This window comes from Aethalodelphis obliquidens, unplaced genomic scaffold (genome assembly GCF_003676395.1).
Source record: "Aethalodelphis obliquidens isolate GAN/ISIS:26980383/991018 unplaced genomic scaffold, ASM367639v1 scaffold8, whole genome shotgun sequence".
NCBI lineage: Eukaryota > Metazoa > Chordata > Mammalia > Artiodactyla > Delphinidae > Aethalodelphis > Aethalodelphis obliquidens.
The window spans coordinates 49,811,979-49,825,954 of record NW_020837952.1 but is presented as its reverse complement, the minus strand read 5'-3'; the positions used below and the strand labels follow the sequence as shown (position 1 = coordinate 49,825,954).

The 13,976-nt window shown below is 44.5% G+C and overlaps 1 long non-coding RNA gene across 2 annotated transcripts in view; it reads left to right on the top strand.

Annotated features, from left to right (window-relative positions):
- The window catches only part of LOC113620954 (uncharacterized), a 29,992-nt gene extending 16,089 nt beyond the window's left edge, over nucleotides 1–13,903 (top strand). The window contains exons 4-5 of one of the 2 annotated variants that reach the window (XR_003432990.1): nucleotides 3,622–3,739; nucleotides 12,564–13,903. This is a non-coding gene — a long non-coding RNA (uncharacterized LOC113620954). Of the gene's footprint in view, nucleotides 1–3,621; nucleotides 7,506–12,563 lie in introns of those variants that run through there. The other variant, XR_003432989.1, reaches the window with a different exon arrangement.
- The last annotated feature ends 73 nt before the right edge of the window (nucleotides 13,904–13,976 follow it).

Here is a 13,976-nt window from a genome sequence, read left to right as displayed (position 1 = left end):
CTAACCTCTCCTGCAGCTGAGGGTGGCTGTGGGACTTGGTTCTGGCCTAAGAGATGTCAGCAGGAGCGTGCTAGGCATTTCTGGGAAGGATTTCTTTCCTGATGTAAGTGTCACCTCCTCCTCCCTGTCACCTCCTACTTTAACCAGCCTGGAGCATGAAGGGGAGGTCTGAGTGGAGTGAACATCCTGTGTTCAAGAGGACACCATAGGGAAAAGAAAGCCACCCACCAAAGATGGCAGGGAGGGGAGGTGGAGGAGGGGCCAAGGGGTCCTGATGGCGAAGCCGCCCTACGACCTGAATAAGCCACTATATTAAAGATATATATTGGAACATTACTCAGCCATAAAAAAGAATGAAATAATGCCATTTGCAGCGACATGGATGGACCTAGAGATTGTCATACTGAGTGAAGTAAGTCAGACAGAGCAAGACAAATGTCATATGATATCACTGAATAAGCCACTATTGTTTGGGTCTTCTGTTGGGCAGCAGAATTATGAGCCTTTGATGTTATGTTTATCCATCTGACAAACATTTAATGAGTGCCTCCTATGTGCCAGGCACTATTCTAAGCCCTGGGGATAGAGCAGAGCAAAAAAGACAAAAATACTTGTCTTCAAGGAGCTTACTTTTGGGGTCAAGGGTATAAACAAGACAAGCAGTGAAATATGTTATTACGTTAGTGCACAGCTCTAAGGAGGAAAGTAAACCATGAAAGGAGGATGGAGGCTGTTGGGAGAGGGAGGGTTGCAGTTTAAATGGGGTGACCGGGAAAGTCTTTGGTGAGGAGACTCATTGAATCAAGACCTGCAGGCAGTTAGGGAGCAAGTCATGAGGATACTGAGGGGAAGGATATCCCCACAGATGTGGACCAGCCTTTCAAGTTTGAGGTGGAAAGATGTGTCCTAAGTTAGGGGACTAGCATAGACCCGAGTGCCTGGATGGAGCAAAGTGAGCAGGGTAGGAGGACAGGGGTCTGAGAGGTGACCGTGGGGAGTATGGATGAGGCGATTGTATAGGGCAGGGGTTGGCAAGCCTTTGCTGTAAAGTGCCCTTTGATTTTAGTCTTTGCAGCCCACGTGGTCTTTGCTGCAACAGCTCAACTCTACAAGAAAACAGCCGTACACACTAAGTAAACAAATGGGCGTGGCCACGTTCCCAAACTTTATTTAGGAAAGCAGGCAGCAGGCAGCTGGTTTGGCTGGAGGGTCATAGTTTGCTGATCTAATGCAGGGCCTTGTAGATCAGTATAAGGACCTTGGCTTTTACTAGAAGTAACTGGTTAGCGATTGGTAGGAGCATAGGAGTGACACGATCTGAATTGCATCTTACCAGGATCGCTCTGGGTGTTGAGTAGAGAATAGAAAATAGAGAGTGGGGGGTAAGAGTGAAAGCCTGGAGACCAGTTAAGAGACAACTGCAATAATCCAGGTTTGTGCCACATAAAATGTTTCCTTGTTTTCCAAATTATCGACAAGAGTATGACAACATTACTCAAATGATTTATTCAACCCACCACACCTCATGCACAATTAATGATACCCACCTCCCCTCCAAAGGGGAGGACCCCAAGTGCTTTGCAACCTGACTTGTCAAGCAGAATATGAAGAAGTCCTTATCTAATTGAAAGAGTGGGGGAGATTTTAAACAGGCAACATGCAATTAGCCAAATTAGAATAGACACGGGACAACAAGGCTCACACCTCCTACAAAAATCAAAAACAAAAGCAGCCCAGCCCCAGACTCAGGTGATCTGCAGAGAAGACCTGGGACCAAGGCTTTTTGTTGACTTCGTGATAGAAGGGGTGCATCACAAATATTGAGATTTGGATAGCCAAAAGGAAGAGATATTTTCCCCCTTCTACTGCACATATCAAGCTGGCCCTGGGGTCAGGAAAGTCTCCTGATAATTGGCAGTCATATCTGATTGGGTCTGGCTGAGACAGATGTACTCAATGGCCATCTATTGGTACCAGAGATTTGTTGAGTGGTGGAGTCGGGGGAAGAGGTTGGCAGACACTCTTTTTTTTTTTTTTTAAATTCAAGTCTAGTTGATTTACAATATTGTGGCAATCTCTGCTATACAGCAAAGTGATTCAGTTATACACGTATAGACATTCTTTTTTTAATATTCTTTTCCATTATGATTTATCCCAGGAGATCGGATACACTTCTCTGTGCTATACAGTAGCACCTTGTTGTTTATCCATTCTAAATGTACTAGTTTGCACCTACCAACCCCAAACTCCCAGTCCATCCCTCTCCTGACCCCCTCCCCCTTGGCAACCACAAGTCTGATCTCTCTGGGCAGACACTCTTGCTGCCTCCCCATCACCACTCCTCTCTTCCTTCCACTAAGGGGAATCCTCACCTTTATCCTCTCTGCTCTGAATGGCCAAGTCCCTGTGCAGACCGGGCCCTTCTCTGTCCCAGGGATGACTCTTTATTGGTCTTTGACAGCTGTGGGTTCTTGTTCTCCTTGGTAACTGTGGTGGTCATGAGAATGCATCTCTTAGATCCTCTAATGCAGGGAGCATAACTGGACATCGGCCCACCTGCTGTGCTTGAAAAGCCGTCATTGATTTGGTCATGACTCATGCTTCCCATGGGCTGCTCCCAGCCAATGACAGTATGTGGCAGGGATATTAAGGCAGGCTTGTTCCTGGGAGACACAGGACCCTCCGGCAGGTCACTTCACCTTGAGTGCTCCCCAAAGGTTTTGCCAAACTTTCCTTAGGCTGCGCTGCAGGGTAAGATGCTTTCACCCAACCTTCCTTGCTTCTCTCCCCTCTTCACTCAGGGTCAGACCTGCATTGCTATCTGATGGCTCTCCCAGACTCCAGCTCCCTCCCCATTTTCTCTCACAGGCATTTCCCCTAATAAATTTCTAGCTTGTTTAATCCTATCTCAGCATGTGCTTCTTAGAGAACCTGAACCAACACACCAAGTAACAAAGTGTAGGCATGTGATACAATTTTGGCCAATGCAATGCAAAGTGAAGTTGGGTGGGAGGAGCGGCTTCCAGGAAGCTTGTCTTTGTTCTTAGAAAAGGGATTCAGGGTAGGACAATTTTTTTTCTGTCTTAGCACTAGGGATAGGTCCAGATTTTGTGGAGCATAAAGCTTACATAATTTGAAACACCTTCTTTATGTAAAAGAATACATATACTTTTTATTTTTGAAAATTTCACAAAAGCATATGGCCATTTGAGTACATTGCTAAGCCTTGAAGGGTCCTATGAAAGTGAGGGACACTGAAGCTTAAGTTTCATTAGCTTCATGGCAATCTGCCTCTGCTCTTGATGTTGCCATCAACATGTGATGACTGGAGCTGGGGCAGCTATCCTGGGACCATGAGGGAAGCCAGCCCAAGAGAATGAGCCAACACAACGGAAGGAACACATGCTTGTTGATGTTTCTGAGCTACCTGAGTTTCCAACTCTGGAAGTACCCTATCTCTGCATTTAGGGTTATAAGAGCTAACAAACTAATAAATGTTCTTATTCCGTAAGCCAAATTTAGTTGGGCTTTCTTTTATTTGTAACCCAAAGTGTTTTAACTGATACAGATTTATTTCTGAAAAGGTTTCATCTGCCAACCCCATTCTCTGTTATGCATTAGATGAAGAAGATCGGTCTGGGATAAGAAAAGAAAGGAAAGGCAAGGTGGTAACTGCAGAACAATTGGGTCTGCACAGCTGATGTTTCCTTGGAAAATCCAGCCATTCTTCTAAGATGAGGTGAATGAATGAATGAGTTGCAGAATTCACTTGCCTCTGGGAAAATGGTGAGGGTCCTAAAGAAGAGGAAAATGATCTAGACTTTGGTTGTGACATGGAGCCATGAATTGGTGGAGAGACAACAGGAATGCAGCAATGAGAACTTCGCAAGGGAAAAAGCACTGGCATTGAAACATAGGCCTTCACGGCACACATAAAATCCTCTACCTGGACCAACAATAAAAACTGGTATCTTGGTGGCTGTCAGCTAATAATAGCTAATGACATGTATTGAGCCCCGGGTTTATGTCAGGCACTGTGCTAGCACTTTACACACAGGGTTTCACTTAATCCTCATAGAAAGTTTGTGAGGGTTGTTCCTCCTCCTGTTCTCTGATCCCACCTCCTGCTTCCTTAGAAGAACTGTTATCCCCTTTTACAGATTAGGAAATTGAGGTTCATAAAAGTTGAATAACTTGCCCAAAGTCACATAGTTGTGAAATGATGGAGCCAGAATCAAATCTCAATAATTTGAATCTAGCGCTAGCTTCTTCTTGCCTCATTTTCTTCTATTTCAAGACCTTCCTAATTTTCCTCAAACTTTTAATATAAAAGGCCAGATAGTCAATATTTTCAGCTTCATGGACAAGTCTCTGGTACAATGATTCCACTCTGCCATTGCAGTGCAAAGCTCACCATGACAATGAGTGTAGCTGTGTTCCAATAAAACTTTATTTGCAGAAACAGGCAGTAGGCCTGACTTGGTTTGTGGGCCATATAGTCTGCTGACCTCTGCACTATGTCATCACTCACTTGCTTCTCTTATTAGCTCTCCCATTGCTTCTACCACCTGCTACAACCATGCCCATTCCTGGTGACATACAGAGTCCAGATGACTTCAGTTCAGTTGTGACAGCACAGGAAGATTACTATGAAGCTATTGAAGCTTCAGCTACATCAGGGCACTTGTACAGGCTTCTTCTAAGGCCCTAGGTGGGTCTCTAGCAATTGCAGAGGGAGATATATACAGATATAGATATATTTGATTTGCATAAGAAATATATTTTAACAATACCTCCTTTTCCTCCTACTTCCCCTCACGCAGGAGGCATTGAAATGGTTATGGGCATTTTGGGGGTCTGGCCTAAGAGGAACAATTTAATTTGGTTCCAGGGGTATATTTTTGCGGTTCACAGTCTTATATGTGTGTGGTTAGGCTATTGCCTGCCACCTAGTGTGGGAATGGCTTCCAGAGCACTCCTATGACCCACTGTGGCACCCGTCCATCATCGTAACCTGAAGGTGTAGGGCTAAAGATGACACAGTGCCAGGAAAGTGTCCTACAGAGCCTGGCACTGGAAGCAAGTGGGTGGCAGGGAGAAACAGGCTTAAAATGTAGCAAGGCATTGCCCTGTCTGCGGAAAATTCCTTAAAGCATCAGACATGTCAATTTCTTAGTGGAGGACTGGGTTCTCAGCCAAGTCTAATCAAACCAGAATTTCTCTCTTTTCAGGAAAATACTTGATCACGCAGCACACGTGACTGTGAACGCACTACACATTTTTTACGGGTAGTGCACAGAACAGTAAGGCGCTTAATGAACGTTAGCTACTTTATATCATTTTGCCCTCATTGTTCTACAAAAATGAGTGGAAAATAGAAAATTGATAACATTGGTATTAGTACTAAGAAACATGGCTCTCAGAAATGTAACACAATATTAAGAACCCAGAGGGAGAACATGGAGCAGACAAATCAGTGGATTTGCAGCCTCATGTTGATGCTTACTGACGTAAGCTGACCGACCATATCCATTGGTGAAGGAAAAGAATAAGATGAAAGAACACGTACAAAGTAAGGGACCCATATCATCAAAGATGATGCATGACTAGAAATTCCACTGTGTTTCTGCAACTGGGAGGAAGCCTCCCCTCCTTCACCTCTTATGACATTTAACTTAACACATTTTCAGCAGGTCATTTGTATAAAAGCTGGACAGTGACTAAAGACACCTGATGTCCCCGAGCCTCAGCTTCTTGATCTGTAAAATGGGGATGATACTAATAGGATTATTGTGAGACTTGCACTAGGAAATGTGTGTGAATGTGTGTAGCAGAGGGTCAGGCCACCAGTGGGTGCTCAATATGTTTAACTCTCTTCCCCACACCCAGTTGTTGGACATGGAGGGATCAGCAGGCCAACTTTAAGGGCCTCGTTTGCCAGTGTTTGCCGATGTTCCTACCATTTCCCCAGTCTGTCCACGGGCTTAGGGATGGTGCTGAGTAACATCCTACACTTGCTCAGAAATGACTTCAATTGTCTGCAGTAGGTGCAGCTCCCTGGTCTGACATGAGAGTGTTTGACAACCCTGTGCTGCTAGGAAATAGATCCAGAGTGATGAGTGCTCCAGAGAAGGTATGAAAAGGAAGGGAAACGCCCTGAACCTTTGCAGGGAAGAAGAAATAATGGAGAACTGATCCTCATTGAACTGGCCCTGAACTTGATCCTTGGAGAGAGGTGCCTATGCCATGAGCATTTCACCCTCGCATCTATCCTGCAAGCTGGAGATTCTTATTCCCTTTTCACAGATGAGGAAACTGAGGCACACAGGTTCCAAGGGACTTTCCCAAGGACACATGGCAGGACAGGGGCAGAGCAGGGCTAGAGCTCCAATTCCCTGAATCCATCTCTAGTGCTCTGTGGTACTTACCCTCCCCCATCACAGATTCCATGGCTCTACCCCCCTGCTCATGGCCAAGGATTTGGGATGGCTCCTCTGGTCCTGCTCTACCCCTACCACCTACCCCTACCACACAAGAGGAAAGACATTCTGTGTTGTTGCTCTCCCTGATAAGCCAAGCATCTAGAAATTCTGTCTAAGGTCACGGGGGTGTCTCTGAGGACGCAGGACCTTGAATTCCAAGTCCAGACAGCTTGGTCTCTATTTTTGGGAGTTTGTCAGAAAGAAAACACTCTATTCAAGATCTTCACTCATTCATTCATTCCAGTGTGTGATGAGGGCCTGCTATGTATCAAGAGCTGTGCTGGGTGCAAGGATACAATGGTGAACATGATAGAAGTGGTTCCTGTCGTCCTAGGCCTTGTGGTCCAGTGGGGAAGACAGACAAAAAGACGGGCATACAAATAAAACATGTTACTGCAAAGGGTGATGAGGATTAAGTAGGAGTCCAAATAGGAGGCTGAGAGAGAGACTAAAACTTTGGTTCAGGAGTTGCAGGGAGGCCCCTCTGGGGAGGTGACATTTAAGCCTAGTCCTAAAGGATGCAGAGGATGCGGCAAACAAAGGGTGAGGAGTGGGGGTGGGGAAGGTTCCAAGGTAAAGGGAACAGCACGTGCCAAGCCCTGAGACAGGAAATTTGGGCCTGTTTGAAGAGCTAAGGAGGCCAGTGTGGCTGGAGCACAGGGAGAGACGAAGAGAGTGGTCAGAGCTGAGTTTGCAGAGTTTGTCAGCCAGCTAATGGAGGGCCTTGTAGTCATGGGAAGGAGCCGGCTTTTACTCTGAGTGCCACAGGAAGCCACTGAACTTGAAACGCATTGCTTTCTAGCTGTATTTTGATGTTATAGTAAATCTGTAGAAATGTGAACGTCTCAATTTGGACATTCATCTCATGGTAGGCTGATTGAATTAATAACCTCAATTCTTCACCCCTCTCTATATCCATGTGCTTTTTCATGTGACTTTCCAATTCTCAATAAAGATTTACCTGAAATCTGGGCTGGACGTATGACTTACCTTGAAAGGCCTGTTAGCAAATGTGATGCAAGCAGAGACTTGGAAAAGCACTTTCATGTTTCTACTTCCTCTGTCATCATAAAACATATCTGGGCTAGCTGGAAGGAGAAAGACATGGATCAGAGCTGGGACCCAGTCATCTCAAGGCCATCCTACATCAGCCAACAGCCAGCCAGTTCCCATACCTGGAAGTGAGCTTAGCAGAACTGATTAGCCAAAACACAACGGATCACAGGCATGTGAGTGAGCCCAGCCAAGATCAGCCCAGCCCAGAACAGTCTGACCGTGCAGACTTGTTAGCTAATAAATGTTTATTGTCACATGTCATTGAGGTTTTCTGGTTATTTGTTACACAGCATTATAGTGGAAATAGATAACTGACATACACTTCAAACTGAAGCTGCTTAAATCTAAACTCCTGAAACCTCAAAATCAATCATTCAGATGGAGTGTCTGGATGGTTTAGTTCCTTCTAACACAAACTCTGGAAACTTGTATCTTGTATTCAAATCCCAGCTCTGCAATTTATTACCTGTCAATGATTGCACAAAATATTTCACTTCTCTGAGCCTCAGTTTCCTTATCTGTAGGATGGGTTTAATGATTATACCCACCACATAGGTTGTTAGAAGAATCAAATGAGAAAACACTTCGTAGGTGTTAAACACTCTCTGTGCAGCTTTTAGTTGTAATCACCAACATATTCATATATGGAGAACAGAGAATAAAAGCAAAAAGGAAATAGAAGCAGCCTGGAAAGCATGGCCTGGGGAGGATATATAAGAACTTTTATAGAGCCTTGTGTTGACAGTCTGCTGTGGTTAGTAAGTTGCATCTGTTGTAGGGAAGAACCAGAGAACATAACATGTTCCATGGGGCATGACGTGCTTTGGTTGGAAATCACTTTTCAGGTGATGGATTGAAAAGGATAGCCAGAAGCTAAGAAACTGTCAGGCTGGTGTTACCAGCGCCCCAGAGATGGCCTCCCAGGCTGGCATCATCCACAACAGCACAAGGAGGCATCAACCAGCAGCACTCCACTCAGCAGAAGTAAATGGTCAATGTGTCCTACCTGTTAGACATGGTCCTGAGACCAACAGTGGCTGATCTGGATAAGGGTCACTCTCACCAGCCAGACAGCATCTGAGGGTTGTTCCTCCTCCTGTTTTCTGATCCCACCTCCTGCTTCTTCCAAGGCCCTGCCTCATTGATTCCTCCCTCTTGCCTCTTAAAGCCCTGCCTCTCCCTGAATCCAAACGTGCTTAAGCACCCCTATTACAAAACCATCTCTCCACCGGGCCATGCTCGCCCTCCTTCCTTTCCTGCAACACTTCTTCAGAGAGTTGCCTACATGTCCCACTTCTTCCTAACTCTCCATGTTTGCCTTCACTTTTCAGAAGCATTCGATTCTAGTTGTTTCTTTGTCCCCAACAACCAACTGTTTATAAAAGCCCAGAGACTTTACATCCTTAATATCTCTCACTTCCATTGTCTTGTTTGGATGTCTATGACCTTGGTTTTGATACTTTTTTTTTTTTTTTTTAGGAAGTTGCAATAATCTCCGGTCGCTTTCTTTACTAATCTACATTCCATATCATTTCTGAACTCTTCTCTCTGAATCACAGTTCTGAGCCTGGCTTTCTCCTGCTCAAAACCTCTCAGTGGCTCCCCATTGTCCACAGAAATCGTTTGAATTCTCTAGATTATCTCAAAGACCTTCATGCTCTGGTCTCATCCAGCTTTCCAGTTTATTTGCCACCACGTTCATTCATGAGTCCTATGTCCCATCAAACTTAACTATTCTTTATTCCTTGTGCATACTGAGTACTTGAATACCTCTGTGCCTTTGTTCATGCAGTTCCCCCTTCCTAGCAGTCCATCCCTGCAATTTCTACACACCTAACTCATACCAAATCTTCAAAGCCCAGCATAAATACTTCCTCCTCCATAAGGCTTATTTTATCTTTTCAGGAGAAAGCAATCTTTCCCTTCTCCATCCCTAGAAATGGATACTTTTGTAGCTTTTAGTATAGTTTTTGTACGTATTACATCCCTCATATTGGACTAGGACTTCTTGAGAATACAGTGCATCTTTGTAACACTGCAATATGCAGCACTGTGCATTGCACATAACAACTGCCCGATTAGCATTTCTTGAACAAATAAATGAGTGTATTTAAAATACCATTGGCATAAAGATGATAACCATAAGTCATAATCACCAACAATTATACCATATACCGAAGTCATGTTTATCGTAAGTTAATCTAGGGGTTGCAAACTCGGGAGACTATCAAGGCCAAGAAAGTAGTGTAAATGGTAAAACAGGGTTGGGTAAATACAGTGGCCAATGTTACGATGTCTGCCATATCTCATGGAGGCAGCTTCTACTCAGCGGCAGCCAACCGCTGCCAGTTGGAAATGTGGGCCCAGCATTACCAGGTCATTTGATTTTTAGAGCGATGCTAGAAATATAAATGTTTATGTGAAGTCTTCCAGTTTTTAAAAATTGGCAACTAGCTCAATTTTTTAAAGTTGGGCTGCAAGTTGGAAGTGTGGGATTAGAGAATACTGTATTCTGTTTAAGTGAAAAATGCTACTTAATTGACTTACCAGACACCAGACTTATACTCAGTCAAAGATGGCTGGCTCTCCAAGAATTACAGCATCCTACAATGCATTTAAGGCTGGTTCTGGGGTTGATTCAGAAGGCACTTTGTGGCTTTGCCATGTCTAGGCTCCCCATTTCCGGCATCAATCATCATCTGGGAAAAGAGGGAAGAGCTTTCTGAGAATGGGAACCCTCTGGAGACAGTGGCATTGCTTTTTTCTGAGTACATCGATTTCCGAGGCTGTTCTCATTTCCTCTGTCTCCTGCACTGAGCAATCACTCTGCTGGCCTCTGGGCAGGTAGCAGAAAACTCCGAGGCCCAGTCTCCCAGCTTCTTAAACTTCGTATAATCTCAGTGGCTTGGCAGGGCCCACACTCAAGGAACTGAGGGCCAGACAGGAAACCACCATGCTCCCCTGAAGCCCCAGATCTTTGTTTGGCACCATTCTTATAGGACTTATTAATAATCTTAACAGTAACAAGGGGACCATGTATTGAACACCTAAGCTAGGCATTTCACAAGCTTTCTCACAACAATCATGCAAAATAGATGACTGGATTAATCAGGATAAGTTTATGGCTATAACAAGACAACCCCTAAAATTCCAGCAGTTGAACACGATGAAAATTTATATCTTGCTCACCTCACAAGGGTTAGGTCATTTGGGTTAAGAGGGGAAGCTCTGCTCTATGCAGTCATTTAGGGACCCAGGATCCTTCCACCTTGTGGCTGGACCCTCCTTTAGGGTATCAGGATCCTCTCTATTCAGCTGCAAGATGGGGAAAGAGAGAGAATGAGGACAGCACATGGGAGAGTTATATCAACCAGTCCTGGAAGAGCTCACATCACCTCCACTTACATTCTAGGCACCAGAACTCAATCAAGTACAGTCAGGCTGTGTGCCCAGGAAGGAGCAGAAGCAGATATTGGTAAACTCTAGCAGCCTCAGCCATAGTCGTCATTCCCATTTCCCAGAGGAGGAAAATGAGACTCAGAGAAGTTACAGCACTTCCCTAAGATCATATACTACTAAGTGGCACCTCAAACCTAGGCTGGTCTGGCACTGACATCCACTTTTATTCACTGCCCCACTTGGCTCTATTTGCATCTCCTATTCCATCTTGTACTGTGGGCATTAATGAATTTGAAGTACCCACTCCCATAAGACCACTTGCATCTGCAGAACATGTTATTGGCATATCCCCATGGGATTTTGCCTAAAAAGGCTCTCAACTCCCAAATCTTTGGGCACATACACTGCTTTCTCCTAGGATAGAAAAGGGAAAGAAAAGAAGCAGGCCACAAGCGATGTGTAGCTCACCTGTCCATCAAGGTTTACCTGGGACACTCTGAGACTAATAGTATACCACTTCATATTGTTAAATTTGCATATTGCTTCCCCCAACCCCAGTAGCTAGAGACCACATCAAATCTCATACTACCTGAATGCTCCAGAGCTCCGCCATAGACATGCACACATCATCAGTATCTATTCGTGTATTTTAGTTGTTCTCCTTCTTAGGGTTAAGATAGCTTAAAACGTTCGTACAAATGCAACAATGTCAACTATCTGAAGGAATTTGACAGTATAATTAGTTAGCTACAGATAGGAAACCTCAGTGTTACTCTTTCTAGAACTACCTTCCACCTGGGGGAAAAAAAAAAAAGACTTGACTATATGTTCCTGTTACACACTCTTTCAGCACTATGTATTCTAGTGTACTTCCTTCATGACACTCATGACAATTATAATTTTTAAAATTGCTTGTGTAATAATTGGTTTAATGTCTGCCTCTCCCTCTAGACTATAAATTCCATGAGGGCAGAGATCATGTCTTTTTCATTCACCACTTGTATCAGTCAGCTAATGCTACATAATAAACAATGCCCTAACATGGTAACTTACAACAATTATTTATTCTCACTCATATAGCCACAGGTTGGCTGCAGTTTGATACATTTAGGCTGGTCTCCACTGAACTTAACTCCAAGCTGACAGTACTTCTTATTCTTTAGAACCACTGGCGTGTTTTTCTCATGGCACTGACAGAAGTGCAAGAGGCATTGAAAGCAAACAAAGTCTCTCAAGGCCAAGTCTTGGAATTGGCACACAGTCACTTCTGTCCACACCCCATGGGCTAAAGTGAGCCACATGGCCAAGCCTGACCTCAGTAACATGGGGAGCAACATACTCCGCCTCTAGTAGGGACAGTTGCAAAGGGCACAGGTACAGGGATGGGTGAAGAATTGGGAACAATAATGCACTGCATTACATGGCTGTGCCTGCAGTAGACAGCACACTGCACTGCACATGAGATGCTAATATTGCTTGAATAAATATATAGGGTATTCTTAGTAAATTAATCTCTCTAGGCTGAGAAAAAAAACTACTGGTTGGTGAGGATTACCTAATGTGGCAGGATCATATAGCAAGAGATGAATTTGTGTTTGTTCTTCCTAAACCTTTCCCTCCTTGCAGTTACAGCAGGGAGCCAGGTGGACTTGCGTGCTTGCTTACGGGGTGGAAGAGCCGAAGCAACCTGGAGCTGAGAGCTTTTCCAATCTTTTATTGAAGCCTCAGCCACTTGAAGAGAAAACGCCAAGGAGGACAGAGAGACTTTGAGAAGAGAGGATAGAGAGACTCTGGAAAGAGGATGACTTGCCCAGCCAGGGAGGGGAGTACTGACGTGGATCCTCCATGCATGGAGCCCCACGCACTGTTCTGTGGCCTAGTCTAGAAGATGGAAGAGCTTCAGAGAGGATGACTGTTCGGTGTGCCTGAGGCAGGGAAACCCTGGCCCCATCAGGAAAAAACCCCCAAACCCCATGACTGGCCCAGAAACAGGGACTTCTGGACCTCAAGGTCCCCTCTCCCCCACGAGCTTGGACAGTAAGGACGTCCGACCACTTCAGTCTCCCAGGTCCTGTTAAAGCCTTGGAACTTGAAGACGTTCCAATAAAGTCTGAGATTAAATTTTCCACATCCCAGGGGAATAAGGGTCTAGTGTCATAATGAAGGTGATTTAAAGGAAATTTAAAAATGCTATTTCCTGTATACCCAAGTTAGAGAACAGTTTATTCATACCTGTTAAAGTATAAAAATTATAGCTGGGAATTGGCAAACCAAGCCTCTTTGAAAGCTTAGTGTAATAATAGTATTTAAATATTTTGATCGTTAGCATTTTCATGTGAAATCTTATAAATCCATACAAAGGCTTGTGCAGAGCACTAGGAGAAAGATTCTGATAAGAAGATAAAGGACTTTCCTCCCCACCTTCCAGGGTTGGAGGTATCTGTTGTAAAACCCACACAATCCCAGATTGTGAAGTTAAATGAGCAATCGTGGTTAAATTATGCAGGCTCCCAGCTGTGCTGTGATGTTTGCACACTTTCTAGGAAGTGACTAATTATAACTAGTGCTTAAATACAAAAGACATACTGTCATTAAAAGAAAAGGAGAAAAATAAATCTTACACGTTTAGACCTTGGTCTCCCAGCACTGGCTGTCTCCGTCTGCGCGTGCTGGGCTGCTATAGCTGAAACGACAGGAGGGAAGTGACTGCTGCTTTCTGAACTTCATGTGAGAAGATGGGTCTAGACGTTCATGGGTCAAACGAGGACGCCAGACACAGAACAACTCCCAAGACTAAGAATCTGATGTCACCTGGTCACCTCACCAGGAAAGCAGGGAGGAGCAGAAACAAGGAGTAAGCCATGAGCAGAGCCGGGATCTCCTCCTGGTTATGTCCCTTGTTATTTGTGGAAGGTCATTTAGTGTTTCTGGGTCTCAATTTCCTGATCTGCAAAGTGGATCAACAATGCCTGCCCTAAATGTTTGATAAGTTTGTGTGTGTGTGTGTGTGTGTGTGTGTGTGTGTGTGTGTGTGTGTGT